At 39.5% G+C, this 20,780-nt stretch overlaps 1 long non-coding RNA gene across 1 annotated transcript; it reads left to right on the top strand.

The window, feature by feature from the left end:
* The first annotated feature begins 19,557 nt into the window (after positions 1 to 19,557).
* On the top strand, positions 19,558 to 20,385 carry LOC117469482. The gene is made up of 3 exons (XR_004554597.1): positions 19,558 to 19,641; positions 19,998 to 20,088; positions 20,210 to 20,385. It is a non-coding gene; the product is annotated as an uncharacterized LOC117469482 (long non-coding RNA).
* Positions 20,386 to 20,780: the final 395 nt, after the last annotated feature.

Below are 20,780 nucleotides of genomic sequence, written 5' to 3'. Positions count from 1 at the left end.
AATCAACATTCTTTATCAGCGAGACTAAAGCAATATGGACCCTGAATCTAACTAGAGCTGTCGTCGTTAGAAAAGAATGTGCGCCAGGGAACCTACGTTCCTAAAAAGAAGGGCTTCTAGATGTCCCTGAACAATAAACTATCTCGGGTCAGCTTGTGCTCGGTCATAAGCTGGCAACAACAATGAGCCCAAGCTGCCCCTCCTTAAGAGAGATAGCAGCAATACCCCAGGCCGTAGACCTATGCCATGAGAAAGGAGATGAACTGTGTCAAAGGTTGAATACCTAAGCAAATTATTCCCCAACAGCTATCAGAGTTCGGCATGTTTGGACCCATACAGTCGAATATGTGCAACAACATCAAGACTTTTCCAAATTCTAATTGGTTCAAATTTTCTGAGTCATTTCAGAGACGTTATTAAGTCACAGCTCTTTATGTCAGCCACTATAGGTGGAGATTAGTTTCAAGGAAGCAGAGACTTCTGGGTTAAACTTTTGGTTCCCTTGTCTCGAATTTAGCTTTTTAAAATATTTTGGGATAGACGCCTGGCATAAGGTCTGTCATGACACAAGCTGAAGATCTCATGCTCTACGACAAAAAAAAAAGTCAGTAAATACTCAACTTGTGAAGGTCCGAAGCTTCTAGGTTTCATAATTATGGCGGTTGCTAACGAGTGGCTTAATGAGACTACTAAAAGTCATCACGCCCAACATTAGCCGCCTTTAGCTTAGCATATTGGTGATGTGCAGCCATGGGACCGTTATGTAGTTTGTTTTTAGCCTTACGTTAGCTTTCTACTTCTGGCAATTGCATGTATGCTTCCAAATCATAAAGTGGTGTAAATATGTGGAGATAATCCAATGGAAAAATCACTGTTTTGCTTTTGTTGAGCGAGCCCTCGCGATGCTAACAAATACGTCATCACTGCATCGATCTATATAGACTTATAGAAAGATTGTTAGCAGCCCTGCAATTCTGCCCTTTCTTTATTTGAGCCCAAACCCCTCAGGGGACACAGATGAAACACTGGGGGTAGCTAAAAGCAGCTAAACGTTTTGAAAATAACTGAATAACTTATTTTAATGTACTCTTTAGATCACATGTGTCAAACTCAAGGGCAAATCAGGCCCTTGGTGGATTTAATTTCGGCCCGCAGGATAATTTCTATTTACTATTAGATCTGGCCCTCCGGTATATTGCACGCACACCTTCACTCCATCCTGAGGGTCTCCTCAGCTCAGAGCCTGACCCCAAACATTGATGCACTTGCACCCAAGATGAGATGCCAAGTATCTGGCTTGAGCTAGCATCACAGAGCAGCACACTGAGTTTACATGGATGTTTCCTTCTGCACTTTTTCTCTCACGACAACAGGGCATGTTTGGTTTTTTCTTTGAGGGAAATAGTTTTTTTGAAGCTGTTGTTGGCCTGTGGAAAAATGTAATCATAAGAAATGAAGCTGCAGATGGAGCCATAAGAAATGAATGCAACTGATTATTTAATGTTGAATGTTGTTTTTATAGGCAATCATTTAAGCTTTGTTAGTTCCAGGTTTAATATGTGCAATAAGTTCATTTCAATAAGTTTTTGCAATAAACATTGAACCAGTCCGGCCCTCGACTAGTACCAATTTTTGAATTTTGGCCCACTGTGTATTTGAGTTTGACCCCCCTGCTTTAGATGCTGAAGCTGCCAGGCGCTGAAACACTCGTTTGCCACTAAGGACACTCACTGAGGCTGAAAACGTTTCAACTTTTAATTAAATCTCCAGGACTCATTACGGGGGTGATGTCATTTTCAATAATGTCGGGAGAGCAATTAAAACAGAATTAATACACGTGATAAATAATTGAGGAGAATTACAATTAAAACAGGATAAATACACACAAAACAAACAACAATAGAGAAACAGTGACATTAAAGAGAGAGGAAGTTACTAATTGTGATTTTAAACTGATTTTATTTCACCTTTATTTGAGCAATTATTAAAAATCTACACGCACATATTACACTCAGATCATAATAACAAAACAACAAAAAGCACTTTACATGTAATACATCGTGAGCCTTACTATTGAGCACTGGGATCTATTAAAGTAAATAAACGGTAAATCATTGATTTAGTGTAAAGATCAATTGTTTTGAAGTCTTTCTGTTATGTGAATATGTTATTTTACAGTATTTCAAATATATCACCCATACTGTGCCTTAGCATTGAACAATATCACTTAAACATTACCCCAGTATTTCTAGGAAACAGTGGGAATATGATATGGATTTTTCTGGTTATGACCTCTCTTCATTTCATATTTCCCCCCGTTGCCTTTGTGTATTGTACGTGTGAAATTGTTTTTAATTTAAAAAAAAACTGCCTATGCTGCTGTCTTGCATCTCAAAGGGCGCCTCCATGTTTAAAAAAGCATGAATACATCAATAAATACCATTATAATTACCTGTCTAAATCCAGGATTCAGGATAAAAGTTGAATTTCCATGGACATGTGTGTACATTATACAGCGTGTTCAGAGCAGTGACCTTGTATAAAACTCACCCTGTAATCACACCCTGAGTTAACCTCTGAATCTTCTCTTTGTGATGTGAATGTCACTTTATAAGCCCCGCAAGGCCTCAGAAGCACTGAAATGGCCTCTTTGTCAGTGTTAAACGAGTATGTTTACCTTAAGCGTAATGGCAGTTCCTACGAAATGCTGCATTTGAATACTGGCATGTTTTATATGTGTTTACGTGTAACCTTAATGCTGTCTCTCCTCCTGTATTTACATAGCTTATATAACTTAAAGGTCCCCTATCATACTGTTTTTCATCAATATATTATAGGTCTCAGATATATCCAGAACCTGTCTCTGATTGGCTGAAACACCAAACAGATCATTGCAGCATCCCATAATCCCCTCTGTTTCAGCCCTGTTTCAAAAGTGCTGATTCTCTGTCTGTTACTTTAAGGCCCGGACACACCAATCTGACACCAAAAAAACACGTCCCGACGGACCCGACTGTTGTGTCGCCTCAAGTCTCTGCGTCTTGGCCATGTGTCGCACTGGAACACACCGCAAAGACTTCAGCCGACGGCCAAGTAGCACGTACGAACTGCGCATGCGTGAGTGGCAATAACTCTCCTTACCAGCAGGCGGCGGTAGTGTGTATTCATCATTCAAAAGAGGCAACAACCAGAAGACAGACTGCGTGATAAGCGAGAGAAGAAGAACAGACTGCGTGATATAAACAAACAACGAATAGCGTGTGCGTTCCATGTTCACTCTACAGCGAGAAGCTCATGGGGCTTTCCCCAACCTGTGTCGAGAGCTGGAGTTAAATGAAATCTCACATTTGCCTTCTTAATCGTTTGTTTGGGTCCCTCACTTCCGTTTTGCTTCTCATGCACTGATTCGCTAGCTGAACAGCCAATCAGAGTGATTTCTTTTGCCGACAGCCTTTGGCCGACTGCCCACTGATTCGACATGTTGAATCGGTGGGCAGGCGGCCGAAAAGGTGTCGGCACGGCTGAAAAGACACAAAGGTGCGGGACACACCAATCTGAGTAGGGCGTGCCGACGCTCATCGTCGGCCAAAATCGGACTCAATGGTGCTCTAGGAGGAGATTTAGGTGATAAGGGGGGGGGGGGGGGGTTACCTTGGTTGCTGATTGGCTAATGGTTACACAAGACAAAACATCGTTATGACATCATAAAGTGGCCAAAATCTGATCAGCTCATTTTCAGACAGGTTTTTATAAAAATGGATCAGGACAAAAAGAGAGAGAATCTTTGTTCCTGAAACTTTCAGAGTCTCTTTCCACAGAGGGGACACATGTTGATGAAGAAGAGACATGAAGAAGAGGGGGACACATGTTGATGTAGAAGAGACATGAAGAAGAGGGGACACATGTTGATGTAGAAGAGACATGAAGAAGAGGGGACACATGTTGATGTAGAAGAGACATGAAGAAGAGGGGACACATGTTGATGTAGAAGAGACATGAAGAAGAGGGGACACATGTTGATGTAGAAGAGACATGAAGAAGAGGGGACACATGTTGATGAAGAAGAGACATGAAGAAGAGGAGACACATGTTGATGAAGAAGAGACATGAAGAAGAGGGGACACAATATTGATGTAGAAGAGACATGAAGAAGAGGGGACACATGTTGATGTAGAAGAGACATGAAGAAGAGGGGACACATGTTGATGTAGAAGAGACATGAAGAAGAGGGGACACATGTTGATGTAGAAGAGACATGAAGAAGAGGGGACACATGTTGATGAAGAAGAGACATGAAGAAGAGGGGACACATGTTGATGTAGAAGAGACATGAAGAAGAGGAGACACATGTTGATGAAGAAGAGACATGAAGAAGAGGGGACACAATATTGATGTAGAAGAGACATGAAGAAGAGGGGACACATGTTGATGTAGAAGAGACATGAAGAAGAGGGGACACATGTTGATGTAGAAGAGACATGAAGAAGAGGGGACACATGTTGATGTAGAAGAGACATGAAGAAGAGGGGACACATGTTGATGTAGAAGAGACATGAAGAAGAGGGGACACATGTTGATGTAGAAGAGACATGAAGAAGAGGGGACACATGTTGATGTAGAAGAGACATGAAGAAGTAAGAGGGGACACATGTGATGTAGAAGAGACAAGTGTCCCCTCTGTGTAAAGAGAGAGTCTCTTTACACAGAGGGGACATGTGTTGATGTAGAAGAGACATGAAGAAGAGGGGACACATGTTGATGTAGAAGAGACATGAAGAAGAGGGGACACATGTTGATGTAGAAGAGACATGAAGAAGAGGGGACACATGTTGATGTAGAAGAGACATGAAGAAGAGGGGACACATGTTGATGTAGAAGAGACATGAAAGGGACACATGTGATGTAGAAGAGACATGAAGAAGAGGGGACACATGTTGATGAAGAAGAGACATGAAGAAGAGGGACACATGTTGATGTAGAAGAGACATGAAGAAGAGGGGACACATGTTGATGAAGAAGAGACATGAAGAAGAGGGGACACATGTTGATGTAGAAGAGACATGAAGAAGAGGGGACACATGTGATGTGAAGAGACAGAAGAATAGGGGACACATGTTGATGTAGAAGAGGGGACACATGTTGATGTAGAAGAGACATGAAGAAGAGGGGACACATGTTGATGTAGAAGAGACATGAAGAAGAGGGGACACATGTTGATGTAGAAGAGACAAGTGTCCCCTCTGTGTAAAGAGAGAGTCTCATACATGTTGACAACCATCAAATAAATAGCCCTCTTTTTGCTTGTCCTGGCTCGGCAACAAAGTTTTGTGACACTCATAGCTTGTCATTGTTATTTATAGCACTTTGTAATCCCAGTAGATGCTTTTTTGTTGGATTAATTGTGTTTTCTGGATAAATCCATTGTTTACACTTTAAAGGATTTAGCTAAAGTTGTACGAGCCAGGGGGAATCAACCTAATTTTGTACTGCCGGGCGGGAACAAGCTGCCCAGCTAAAAAAAAACGTAGTCATGCCAGGCAAGGCAGGTCAAGACAAAAGCATTCAAACAAAATGGCAAAAGAAACAAATTGTAAAATGACATTCAAATATAGTCCAAAAAGACTATAGACTAGAATTGGTCAAATGTTTCTTTATTTATGGCATAGACTTTTTAAAACAACACAAAAATAGTCCTCATGAAATAATACTCTATCAAATCAACCTGTTGGAATTTGATCAGTTTTAACCGGGGTTCAAATAGGTAAAGCTTAGCAAAAAGATGAGCATTGATTAGCCCAATAAACACGTCTTTCTGTTCTGTATTTTTCTGTAAGTCAAAGTCAACTTTAATGTCAATGTTTCTGTGTGTGTGTACAGACAGAGAGATCGAAATAACGTTTCCAACAATCCCGAATACAAAATACAATAATACAAATATACAAATATGTATACAAATATGTATATCCTCTATATATACAATCAACAGATACATTTACACATGTGCACACATTAAGATAAAACACAACAATTGATATATACAAAATAACAAAATAACAGTCACTTCAATATCTTAGGGTACATAGTGCAAGATTGTCCATATCAGCGTATTGGTTTAACACGTGTTAATATATAGTTTAGAGAATATAACAGATTCAAGACAAAAATGTGGCGAAGCCTGCGAGCTAGTTCAGGCAGTCAACTCGAGCACCAATGATACATTACCACGTGACGCGTCTCTTACAACCAACCAAACACAATCTCCTTAACTTGCCGCTCTATTTAAGCTGCCAGGTCTGCTGCCTCTGCCTCGCTCATGCTGCTGCTCTGTTACATTGCTGATGCGTTCACGTGCTGCTCGCCTGCCCCACCACCACCCCAGCTTCCACCCCAGCTTCCACCCCAGCTTCCACCCCAGCTTCCACCCCAGCTTCCACCTGTAGGCTCAGGGGATAGTTATCTAATCATCACTCAATGTGCTTTGTATATCTGTGGAGTGATGAGGCCCGAGCCTAGACGCCAAACTCAACTATATGCTGCTCTAATAAACATATTAAGAAACACGTGAGTTGTCTGAATGAACTGACATTATGGTAGGAATAAAATGTTAGAAATGTTGTTTGTACTTCAGCACCACGGACAGCGCCATGAATTCATCAACACAGCAGAAAGTTAAGCTACGGTTGTATTTATAATAATAATAATACAAACAAATTATAAGCGCACTTTTCATTTGAGTAAACAAAACTCAAAGTGCTACAGAATAAAATGGTTGAACCAAAACAACAAAAACAAATGAAACAACAAAATCAAAGCAGCGACGTTTACGCCGGCGTGGCAACAAGTGGGGGTTTTAGTAAAAGGCTATTCTAAAAAGATGCGTTTTTAGTTTTGATTTTCGGAGTAATGGTTGGGAAATACATTTGAACTTGCTCGTCTTGTCTTTGCTTTTCTGTCTCTAAAGTAACATGCTAGGCTAACCCTAACCCAATCTACAATTTGTTTAGTGTCTTCACAGGGCTCACAAAATAATCCATCAGAAAGCTGCAGCTGATTCAGAACGCCGCTGCTCGAGTCCTCACAAACACTAACAGAGTGGATCACATCAGTCCAGTTCTGACGTCTTTACACTGGCTTCCTGTCTGTCAAAGAATTGATTTGAAAGTACTATTGCTGGTTTTAAAGCACTAAATGGTTTAGGACCAAATTATATTAACGATCTCCTGCAGAAGTATGAACCATCCAGGAGTCTCAGGTCTTCTGGGACGGGTCTGCTCTCTGCTACAAGAGTCCGAACTAAACATCGAGAAGCAGCGTTTAGTTGTTATGCCCCGACCATCTGGAACAAGCTGCCTGAACCCTGCAGGTCAGCTGCAACTGTTGATACTTTTAAATCGAAAAACATATCTTTTTGACGCTGCATTTGGATGAGTTGTTCAGGTTCAAACTGCAGTTTGGCTTTTTATCCATGTATTTTATACGTGTTGGGTTTATTTTATTATCTTTGCTTTTTAAATGCCTGTTTTTAAATGTGCTTCCACTGTATTTGTTCTTAAATGTCTTTTATTTCATTTTGTAAAGCACTTTGGGTTGCCGTGTGCTGAAAGGTGCTGTATAAACAGGGGTGCACATAACTGGTACGCAGGTACGCATGCGCGGCAACAATCTGAAATGCGTACCGTCACTTGTGTCACAAAGCGCATTTGCGTACCGACGTACTGGTGAAGCTTTTCCAGAAGGCGGTTAGATCACCGGTCACAGACAGGGCTGCTGTTGCCGTCGGTCTGTACAGCAGCCTAGCGCTAAAACAGCTGATCACAAAGCTCTGTACTCCACTACCACCACCCCCCCCCCCCCCCCCCCCCCCCCCCCCCCCCCCCCCCGTTGACAATCGCGGAGCGCTGTAATCCACCACCACCCCCCCCGTTGACAATCGCGAAGCGCTGTACTCCATTACCACACGCCCCCCTGTTGACGATCGCCAGAAGTTGGAGTACCAAACACTGACTCCAGGTACTCATCTGAGTAGCTCACTGAGATATAGATAGGTATAGATAAACTTGCCCTGTTAATTCCACGACAAAGTTGTACGAAAGATGCTAGAGAGAGTAGCACGAATAATTGATTTGTAGGGGTATCAAATTGGCTTGATGGCACAAAGACCTGCACCCCTTTAAAATGGAAGTGTCAGGGAACGGCTGAGCGTGAATAAACAGCACTCAATTTGTGTTTTTAATGTATCTTTTTGCTTGTGTATATTCATGCCTTTGGGTGCTGAATATATGAATCCCTTTTACATTTGAATTAACGTTTTTTTGGAGGAACTCAAATCCCTGTCGCCATGCTCTCTGCGTGTAAAGATACGCACGAGGAGTTCCTTTCTAGTTGCAGTGACAGCTAACCTTGTTATGCAATACAACAAACTCTACGAGACATTGTGAAGCTGCTTAAGCTGCAGAGAAAGATACCATAATAATAATAATCCTGTTTACAAGACGGGAGGAATTATTTTCACTGTCCGGAGTTCTTCAACACGTTCAATTTGAACTCCAAATTCCTGCAGCTTCCTCCAACTTCAGCGTCTGAGCCGTCTCAAGCTTTCAACAGAACATCTGATATAACTGAGATACTCACAGGCCGCCCTTTCTTATCGCTAAACAGAAGGTTCTCAGTTTCAGAGTTTCCTTTTTGGATGTATTTTCAGATATGATTTATACGGCACAGACAGACCTGCTATTCCTCACTCGTGAAATTCGTTATTGTTGATAGAGAGACACTAAATACTGATATACACCTGAACATCAGAAGGAGAGGACTCTTTAAAGTAGAGACACTACATACTGATATACACCTGAACATCAGCAGGAGAGGACTCTTTAAAGTAGAGACACTACATACTGATATACACCTGAACATCAGCAGGAGAGGACTCTTTAAAGTAGAGACACTACATACTGATATACACCTGAACATCAGCAGGAGAGGACTCTTTAAAGTAGAGACACTACATACTGATATACACCTGATCATCAGCAGGAGAGGGCTCTTTAAAGTAGAGACACTACATACTGATATACACCTGATCATCAGCAGGAGAGGGCGCCTTTAAATTCTGAAAAACATCAATGTCAAGGAAATCAGTATTTATTTGCTTTATGTAACTTTTGTTGTCAGGTGAAAGAATTGAGTTGCTAAGAAACTGCACAGCCATAACTAATCTTCTCTACCTCTTGCATGTGCAGCACATTCAAAGCTGTCCCCTCTGTGTGGAAACTGGGACGCATGTGTGTGACATATTGTTGTGTCACATTGTTTGTTAGCCTCTAATCTCTTTTATTGCTTTACTCATAGCACACTCTGGATCTCATAAGTAAACTAAACAATCCCATTAAGCTGTCAGCCAGTTCCTGGGTGACGAGACTTCACATCAGAACCTTTTCTCTGGCCAGCTGTTCTCTTTCTGAAATGTGTTTTGGTTGTCTCTCTCTCTCAGAGTTATCCACACAAGTCTCTACGTCCTTTTGCCAGCCAGCTATTCGGTTTTGGAGATTCTTCGAGGCACAGAGGACTGATAAGGCTGTGTGACGGTTTTGTCCGTGTTGAGGCCTCATCCAGAAAGCAAAAAGGCACGAGCGTCTGATAATTTTGTTTACCAAACCACAAAGGGAAGAGCATAGATATGTCCTCGCTGAAATAGATCCAGAAAGCCACAACAAAGACCCTGTGGATCATTCAGGTTTTTTAAAGGTTTTCTTTTCACTGCAGTTTCCCAACAGAAAGTCACCTTAGAAATAATATTTAAAATTAGATTTCGTAACATTTGCTCCATGTAAAAATTAAATGAAAAAAACTGACAGATACATTAATTTCTTTAAGTTAAATTATATTACAATAAAATACAAACATATTTAAACATGTGCATATTGTACTACTATATATTTCAACATTAAATTAAAATAATATGTATTATTGTCGACATCATATATCATATCACACTTACCTGACATAAGTCCTACAATGACCAATAAATTACATATTTAAAGACTACATTTTCCATATTATACTCACATTTTTCCACATTCATCTTAAATAAATGTGTGTTTACAGAGAAACAGATTTCACATGGTGCGAACAGTTGTCATAGGTTTCTCAGATAAAGCCACTTGGCGTGCAGCTGCCGTCCTGACGATGACATTTGACATTTTGACGTGTTTTGACAAGTTTTTGGAGTGAATCTGGGTCGCCAGTGTAACTGCTGAGAATCCACGAGTACAGACGCTCGAAGACAATCTGTCAAACACATTCTGAAATGTTCATACTCAAAGGTTTGGGGTACATTATTCCTATAGCAAACATTCAAGATATGGTGATAGACCCAACCCTCAACCAGGTGTTTACACTATTTAATTTCACATGACTTTATCCTATTCTATTTGACATATTTCTGCATTGACTTGCATATTGGTCACTTGCAGCATCGTTTGGATCTGAGTTTTTCAATTTTAACTGTATTGTAATATTATATTTTAACTGTGCTATGTATTATTGTATTGACCTGTACCTAAATCATGTTTTATAATTGTTTGTGTGATAGAGATTATGCAATGTTTTAGTGTTAGTTCTTGTGTACAGTACCTATGTAAAGACTGCAGATGGAAATGAGCTATTAGCTCAAATCTGGCATAATTAATCTCTCCTCTTTTCTGAGATTAATGTATTTGTATGCATGGCCCTTGTTGAAATAAATACATACTAATAATATGTAGATAATGCCCTTGCATCTTGAATAGCACATTAAAGCATGGATACCGGTATGAACACACTCTTGTTTCCTAAAGGAACCCCGTCACACCGTGGCACAGCGCTCTGTCAGACACACCACAACAACTCAAAATCTTGCCAAGTATATGTGTCTAATATCTAGTCAGAATATGTCTCTCCTCCTGATATAAGACACAATAACTTCAGAAGTAACACTGCAGTGAGATATCGGGTCTTGTTTTTAGACAATGCATCATCTTGTTGAGTCAAAACATCTTATTTTGAGTCGTATCTCAGATGAAACACATATTTTTTTACATATTTATTCGAAAATCACCAACTAACATCAGAAAACAGAAAACCTTTGAGCATTTGCAGCACATATTGAAACACAGCATGTCCTGATTCTGGTCAAATATATTTCAAAATGAGTTCTGCCAGCTAATTACAAGATCTGATTTATCTAAATATCCCTTCTTATTTCAAGAAATCTTACCAAGCAAATGTTCACTTGTTCTATTGGCAGATTGTTGTTACTTATTTCAAGTGAAAACAGCTTGTTTTCATTATTTTTTAACTTGTTTTTGGAGCTGCATTTTTTCCAGTGCAGATATCTGAGTGTCTCTGGTGGAGGTGTTCAGGTATGAAGAGGAGCTGCAGTCGGAGGAGATGGATTCAATCCTCTCCTGATTGATGGTCCTGACAGCAGCTGTTGGCACGTTGGCCCTGTCAGACGCTCCGAGGCACTCTGGATCTTCCTGAGGGGGCATCACATGTCGGAGGAGGAAGAAGACAACGCCCTGACAATTCCTCACACCGGCAGACACCAACGACATGTTGTTATTCCACACTACGATTTACAGCCTCGCTGGAAACTCTGAGGTTTGCATCTTGTGGGAAAATGTACAAATACCACAGTCCTGTCCTTCAACTTCTGACATGTACAGGCATGTGGAGAGACACCTCGGGAAAATACATTGTTTTTATGGTCAACTTTGAGAATGGGGGTTATTTTGCTTCCATCACATGAAAAATATGAACAAAATACACATTTAGGTGCTTTACCAAACTTTATCTATTTGTAAATGTATCTTAAACTCACCAAAACTTAGCATGACTTAGTACACTCGTATATTTAATCATAACATTTCAGAAGAATTTAAATACAAAAAATAATTGTCTTAATGTAATAACCTGGGGGCGTTTCACGATTGCATTTATTTATTTAGATGTCTATTGAAATACAATTTTATTTCTGTTGACGATACTTTTCTGATTTATGGAAGGATACAAAAACATATCCATAATAATTAACTCTGAAAAATGTCCTTTTTGGAAATGTCTACAAATTAAGACATATAATATAATGATTAATTTGCACATCTAAAATCACAATTTCAGAAAACTTGCAAAACAAAAAATAATTGTCTTAATGTAAGTTATGTAACGGGGAAGTTTCATAGTGGCATCTTTTAGTTAAAATGGTTGGAAATTGGGGAATTTATTGCTTTGTTCAGTATTTTCTGAGTATTTCAAAGACATTCCCCTCTGTAATGACTTTGACTAAGCTTTAATAAAGTGAAATAAGAATGTTGAACATGGCTTCATCTTATATTCAGATATCTGTTCTGGAAATGTATGCAAATTAGCACATGTTTTTAACCCTCCTGTTGTCTTCGGGTCAAATCTGACCGATTTACTACTTTCATCAATCATAACTTTTTTGTTTTACATTCGATTGCATTAAGGCTTCATGATATCCTTCACAGTAGACATTTGAACATAGAGAATTGCTGATCAACACTTTCATTGCATTTTGGATGATTTAGTCAACTTTGTAACACTCATGGTGTTCCTGGACCGCCATAAAGAAAAGACCGTTTGACCGTTTGACCGGGAACACCATAGGTGTTCCCGGTCAAACATGACCGCCATCAAGAAAAGGAATTAGTAACCATCCAGATCAGATAAAACACACACACACACACACACACACACACACACACACACACACACACACACACACACACACACACACACACACACACACACACACACACACACTCTATATGTGTGTGTCCCCTTATGTGCCCAATCCCCCCATGTGAATCACACCTGGCACACACACATTAACACACACACACACACACACACACACACACACACACACACACACACATTAACACACACACACACACACACACACACACACACACACACACACACACACACACACACACACACACACACACACACACACACAGAACAATTTGACACATGTCCCGCTCTTATGTGCCCATCCCCCCACATGAATCACACCTGGCACACGCAATACAGGTTCAGTGTTTATTCTTTGTATATTTACTGCAGTTTTTCATGTATCCCAGTAGTCTGATACAATAAACACCAAAGTAAGGGGGGGGGGGAAACGAAGACAATAGGAGGGTTAATAAGATTCAGCTGTATTTGCATTATTTAAACTTCAAATAAAAAAAGTGTTCTAATGTCAGTAATTACCAAGGTGAGTTTAATAGTTGCTTTTTTTTAATTAAAATGTTTAGAAAATGTATTCTAAATTATCAAAAATAATTATCTTAAAGCAAATAATGTAGTGGGAACGTTTCAAAGTGGTATCTGTTGACTCTATTATCACCGAGGGTCTGCCATTAAGTCAACCTGTTTCTCTCAGGTGACTCCTCAGTGCTGAATATTTTTTTCCTGGATGTTCCTTTGGGAATAAATGTTCTGGCACGTGATTGGCCGCAGGTTCTGTTCGGAGCACTTAGCCCACTGGCCCTGACTCTTTAACACTAACGAGAGTGAGGGAGAGGACATTGAAACTGATGCCTCCATGTGGGCAAGGAGCCATTGGTTAATGGAGATTGTTCTGCCAGCCGGGACCCGGGTTCTCGGGAGGAGATATTTCATTATTCCACGGTCAACGAAAGGGGCCACGACCACATCCAGGGTTTTGAACCATGATGTGGAAAATTAAAGGTTATTTCACTGCTCTGTGACACGCAACTCTCATTTTCTTACGGAAATATTGGATGAGGACGAGTCTTTTCCCACCGTTCAGACTAAGAGACACGTGTCAAATCCATGCAGCAAAACGGTGGGGATCAGACGTCTCTACTAGGGATGACCTTGACGTGAAAAAGTCATTTATCTAACTCCCCCGATGAGAGAGCAAGTAAAGGACGTACTTAATTTGACAATTGTGTAATGGCGCTGTGTGCAGATGCTATAGTTCAGAAGTGAAGTGTACACTGGAGAGTCTCTGCTATCGATAGCAGCCGCAGAAGAACACGTGACAGCAGCTTTGTGTGAAATGAGTTCATAGTGGATCCAACGTACATCAACAGATCCTCGCTGTATCAGGCTGTCATGTGGGTTATGCTAATGTGCGGTGATCCACACCTTTGTAGTGAGATATAGGGTCGATGTTGATGTCAGAAAACTACTATACCCTCCATGCTAAGCCCTAAAAGGAACGCTATTATGCTTTTTGGGGGCTTCCCTTCCCTGTAGTGCGTTATATAGGTTGTTGTGCATGTAAACCTGAACATTAGCATATTATTACCTCTTCAAACTCTCAAGGTGGAGACCCTCTGCCTATTCGTCACGTTTTGAACTCATGATCATCAGAACATGTTTGCCTCTTTACTTCTTCTACTATACTGTTTTTTGATGTGCCTCGTAAAAAATACAAATGATTGGAAAGTTCATTTTATAGCATATCAGTTGAAGGTAGTATTAACGGTCTTACTGTTTGTTGGGAAACAAGAAGTTCAGAGTGTGCCAGCGAGACCATTGAGGTTAAACTGCCCAATAAATCTCATATCTTCCTGTAAGAGAGCAATTTCTAAGGCTCAAGGCATTTTACAATGTGCTCTGTATCCTCTGTTTGAAGAATTGAAGCTCCTATATCTGATTTAGACTTCCAACAGCCAGGTCTACCAGACTGAATAACTCCTGTATTTCCTAATGCTCTAGATGCCCCGACTGATTTAACATTTAGCCTCTGGGAGCTGATGATGCTTTTAGGAATGGCATACTCTAGATTTCCTGTTGTCACTTAATGTATTTTATTGTGTTTTTTCGAACTGTCTGTGCGGCTATATACCCCGCAGCAAGATACGTTTTCTCTTGTGAACAATAAAGTTTAAATTGAAGCTGACGTCTGGGACAGTTACCACGATGCTGTCGGGAAATAAATGTGTTTAGTTCCTACATTCTGGAAAAGCAGACAAAAACAAGAGAAGGGCCTTTTCTTTGTTCTATTGAAGACCAGTGATTTAGACAAATTGAATTTTACAGAAACGTTTATTTTCCTTAAAGAAATGGCTCTAGGAAAGGCATTGTAAATATAAGATGCAATTTTTAACAATTTAAATAACTCTTTTTGTGTCCAGAACAAGCTTTTCAAACGTCACGGGGAAGCGGCAATTTGGGAAATTGTACTCCTTATACCTTTACCAAAAGTGTGCCTTTCACAATTTGATTGGGCTCTAAAATAACGTGACAAATTGTTAGCGCACACCATGGCGCATGTTTCTGATAAGAGCTCAAATTATTTGTTATCATTTTTAAGAATTCTGTAAGTAATGGAAGGTTATTTGGTGTTGATTCAGACCACTACCCCCCCTATAAACAGTATATAGAGAGGCGAAGTCCCTCCCTTTCCGGTGGACCTCCATGGGACCTTATTTCGGAAAAAGTATGTATTGAAGTCAATGGGGAGAGAAAGATTATCTTTGGATCCCGTTTGAATTGTGCCACGAATTACACATATAATGTTTGTCAATTTAAAAGATAATTTTGCAAGTAAAAAAAATTAAAATGTGTCGTAAAACTGTGAAGTAACACTTTTTTTTGTGTGAAAACGCTCAATGAACTACATCTCCCGTCTCGCACCACACACCAAGACGGCCGTCACGTTGGCACATTTCACTTCTTTTTTTCAGAATGAGGCGGAAAGTATTAAAAGAGGTGAAAATCACTCCAAGTCTGGGCATGTTGAGAGCTGTACATACACACAAGGGGAGTTAGTCGGTTCCTAAGAGCCAGCATGCGGGACCTTGATTCTGGGATTTGTAGTCTTTCTAGTTGCGTATTTTTCATAATCTTATATTTCAACAGTTTTACGACAAACTGTGACTTTTTTGACATGGAAATTATCTTTTAAATTGACAAACATCATATGTGTAATTCATGGCACAATTCAAACGGGATCGAGAGATAATCTTTCTCTCTCCATTGACTTCAATACATACTTTTTCCGAAATAAGGTCCCATGGGTCGGAAGTAGATGGGCGGGACTTCGCCTCTCTATACAGTTTATACCAAGCCAAGAAACTTGCATTATCGCTAATGTCCAGCAGGGGGAGAGTCCACTAGTTGCAAGTAGAAGTCAGATTGCATATTATGTCTACGAGAAAATGACCCCACTTCTCACTTGATTTTTTACACAAGTAAACATTTTGCTCAGAAGTTTTTGGTCTCAATCAGTGAGTTCTAGTTTATTTCCATATGGTATGATTTGAAATGTGTAAATCATGGTCAGAGTAAAATAAATAATAAAGCATTGAATGCTTTAAGGCTAGCTTTTGATTGACAGTTTGTTAACAGTTTTTTATAATGCCTAAACTCAAAGTTCAACTCATAGCTCCATCCTTTTGGGTAAAAAAACCGAGATGTTGATGATCAAAAATGCCAAACAAGGCTTCAAAGCAGAAGTTCAAAATACATTGGGTGACGTTATGGTGACTACGTCCACTTCTTATCTGCAATCTATGGCATACACCCATAGTGAGACACAGAAAACTTGGATAACCAGTAACCTATATTATAATAAAGCTGTCTCAGCAACATTGTGATGTAAAGCAAGGTAAATGTGGGGGGTGCAGTATCAATCATGAGTTCAGACATCATGAGTGAGGACCACCTGGCTGGAGGAATGACAGAGAGGTTTCTGAAGGTACCGCTGAGTGTTCCCTTTAATAACTATAAGTTATCATATGATGACAGTGTGCCAGGCAGCATGCCATGCCTTCCCCCCTAATAACCCCCAGATGTCCAGATGTGGGAAGTAGTGGAGTTCAAATACTTTGTTACTGTACTTAAGTACATTGTTCTGGTATCTTTACTCCACTACTTATTTTTCTGACGACTTTTTACTTTGACTTCTTACATTTTGAACACAGATACCTGTACTTTCTACTTCTTACATTTTGAACACAAATACCTGTACTTTCTACTTCTTACATTTTGAACACAAATACCTGTACTTTCTACTTCTTACATTTTGAACACAAATACCTGTACTTTCTACTTCTTACATGTTGAACACAAATACCTGTACTTTCTACTTCTTACATGTTGAACACAAATACCTGTACTTTCTACTTCTTACATGTTGAACACAAATACCTGTACTTTCTACTTCTTACATGTTGAACACAAATACCTGTACTTTCTACTTCTTACATGTTGAACCCAAATACCTGTACTTTCTACTTCTTACATGTTGAACCCAAATACCTGTACTTTCTACTTCTTACATGTTGAACTCAAATACCTGTACTTTCTACTTCTTACATGTTGAACACAAATACCTGTACTTTCTACTTCTTACATGTTGAACACAAATACCTGTACTTTCTACTTCTTACATGTTGAACCCAAATACCTGTACTTTCTACTTCTTACATGTTGAACACAAATACCTGTACTTTCTACTTCTTACATGTTGAACACAAATACCTGTACTTTCTACTTCTCACATGTTGAACACAAATACCTGTACTTTCTACTTCTTACACTTTGAACACAAATACCTGTACTTTCTACTTCTTACATGTTGAACACAAATACCTGTACTTTCTACTTCTTACATGTTGAACCCAAATACCTGTACTTTCTACTTCTTACATTTCCCAAACAGGCTGGTTCCTTTAGTTTGAATGTGTGTTTGGTGGCGTGATCATTATTATTTAGAGTCATTGCGTGCCTATTGATTTGAACACGATCCGTGTATCCATCATTTCCTGGTCTTCTCTAAAGAAGAGGGACCAATGAAAACGTTGTCATGTTGCCGTTGTTCAGCATGGAAACATTCATTAGCTAACAATGACATTATTGTTCTATTAATATAAAGGGAGGTCAGGTACTCTTTAAAACAGCTGCTAGTTATGGGTACTTTTTACTGAAGTACACTTCAAAGCCCTCTTTACTTTTACTTGAGTAAAGAAGTTTAGTCAGTACTTCTACTTTTACCAGAGTATTTTTAAACACGAGTATCTGTACTTCTACTTGAGTAAAGGATGTGTGTACTGTTGCCATCTCTGGCGATTTGTACCGTGTAAGCCTCCTATCGGACAAAAAGCAGATCTGTATCAATAGATATTCTGTACTCTCCGAAACAGCTGCCAGGTGTGCAGGAATAAAATGGGCACAGCTCCAAGCACTCCTCCTCCTCAACTTCTTTCCTCCACATTCCTCACATTCCTGCTTCAATCCCCTTGTTCACTGCTGAACCGCGTTTAATCTCGCCCGTGTTGACAGCGATGGAGGTGGCATGCCTTCGGGAAAATGGTGGGGGGAGTGAGACTCTCACAAAGATCAAGTTTTCTCCATAGATTCACCTCCAATCCACACATTTCTCAATGTAGCTCTGACATGTGGTATGAAACACACACCAGGACACACACACACACACACACACACACACACACACACACACACACACACACACACACACACACACACACACACACACACACACACACACACACACACACACACACAACACACACACACACACACACCTGCACCTGTGTTATCTCTTTATGCAGTGCATCATCCTCTGCAGGTGCTCTATTGATCGCTTGTACCAAGGTCTACTGCTGCTTCATCATCCAAACACACGACATGATATACAGCTTGACTTTTACATTGTGGCATCTGCAACATGTGACCTTCTCAGAGACTATTTATAAAGTTATACTATTTAATTTATACGGGAGCCTGTGGAATTGTGAGGTGTAATACGTCAACCTGTAGGTAACTGCATTATGAATTGGAGGATACAACATTTTACATATTGAACATGTGTGTGGAGATATGTGGTTCTTCTGTCTGTCTTCTGTCTTAACACTATTTTCCACGGTGGCCAACAGGTGCTAACGCGTTATAAAAGGCCCAAAACATGCAAATATAAAAACACAAATGTGCCAAAACACATGCCATTGAGGTAACATCTAAACCAACTTGACGAAACGTGCACAGGCTAACAAAAAACACTGCAAATACAAAACATTGCAATTAAAAATCACGCTGCCAGAAGCTCAAAACACAAAACAAGCTGTTTCCAGGCGATACTCAAAGGTGATACACAGCTGGGACCAGAGCACTTGTTGCTGTTTGGGGGTTATAAAGTTGACACATTTGTGTTTTTATAATTGCATCTTTTCTGAAGCTTCAGTGCGTTTCCTTAATGGAAGTGTTTTGGGCTGTTGGGCACTCTAAAGTTAGTAGATTCCACTTTAAAAAAAAACCGTTTTCAACTTATTTTAGTTAGTTTACAACTCATTTTAATAAGTCGCTCAAACTGAAAAAGAACAAAAATAAATGTTACTTACAAATGTAATGATTTTGAAAAAATATTTCTGCGTTCACTCAACTATAGGGATATACTCAATTAGAGTAACTCATATCTTTTGAGTTTCAACGGTATAGTTTCAAAACTGAGCACACGCTTGGACTTGCCCGGACTTTGCTAGACCGCATGTTGAGTTGGAGCAATCTGCGTTCATCCTGGAAGTGGAACTCTTGAGCAGTGGAACAACAGGCTTTTAACCTAATAATCTATCAAGTTACCTGGTAAGTAGCTATTTTTGTTCAGCTTAATTTACAACAGCTGCTTACTGCATATACAGTGTAACACAAGCTGTAAGGTATAGTCACTAGCTACTTGTTTTAAGCTACTGTAGCATGCATGCATACTGATTAGCTAGCTGTTTGTATCCTCCTGTGTCCTTTGTTTCATAGTTGCAGTCAAAGTTCATTATTTGTAATACAGATGTATATATACATTTTCTTGTTAGAATTAACCTTACATTTGATAAAAACTTATTTAAAATAAATATGAACAGCAACTGACAATGCTCGGCATGTTCAGTTTTTGCAAACAAGCCTTTGTTTTTCTTTCTCAACATTAAGATGTTCTCCTTTTTAAGGATGATTCGGTGGAAAGAATAAGAGAGGTTGCCATCCGGTGCTTGGTGGTGTGTCTTCGTGAAAAGGAGGATCTCTTCAAGGACAACTTAAGTAAGTAAATACGATGCTTAAATCATACTGTAACTTGTGTTAACCTGAAACACAATGCAATGTTTTCAAATCTGATTGCACCAAAAACACTGAAATGTATTTTCTAATCTACTTATTCCAGGATGGTGAAGTGGAAGTTAGCAATGAGGTGCTGAAGACTGTCTTGACCAGGGCTGCGGATGCAAGAATAGGGATTGAAGGAACAGAAGTCCTTCAGATCTCAGATGCGACCAGAGCCTGTGCCATGCTCATGGGGCTAATACACACTCAACCTGAACTACCTAAAGCAGATGTTAAAAACGTTGACGTTCATGCCTTTATTTTAATTTTTGTATTTACTTTTATTTCATATTTGAGAACATTTGTTATAAAAAGGTCATTGTGTAACGAACATTTTAAAATAAACTGTTAACAAGTGGAACTTAAATGTGTATGTTATTTTTGACTCAAAGAAATGAGTTTCTAATACTCAAACAAATTAAGGTAACAATTTGCATGGACATTTTTGAGTAGTATGGATTTAAATAAATAAATTACAATAGCTTAAATTAAACAAAATGCAACTTAATATCACTCCGTCTTAATCCGTTAAATTGGTTCAACTTAATTTAGTTTTTAAAAGTTGAAAGCAAATTATGTTTGTAGTACTGAACTAATTGAGTTAATCAGATTATAAATGGGTACTCGGATTA

This window comes from Trematomus bernacchii, unplaced genomic scaffold (assembly GCF_902827165.1).
Source record: "Trematomus bernacchii unplaced genomic scaffold, fTreBer1.1, whole genome shotgun sequence".
Classification (NCBI taxonomy): domain Eukaryota; kingdom Metazoa; phylum Chordata; class Actinopteri; order Perciformes; family Nototheniidae; genus Trematomus; species Trematomus bernacchii.
The sequence above is the reverse complement of the archived record's forward strand: the minus strand, read 5'-3'. Positions and strand labels throughout refer to the sequence as shown.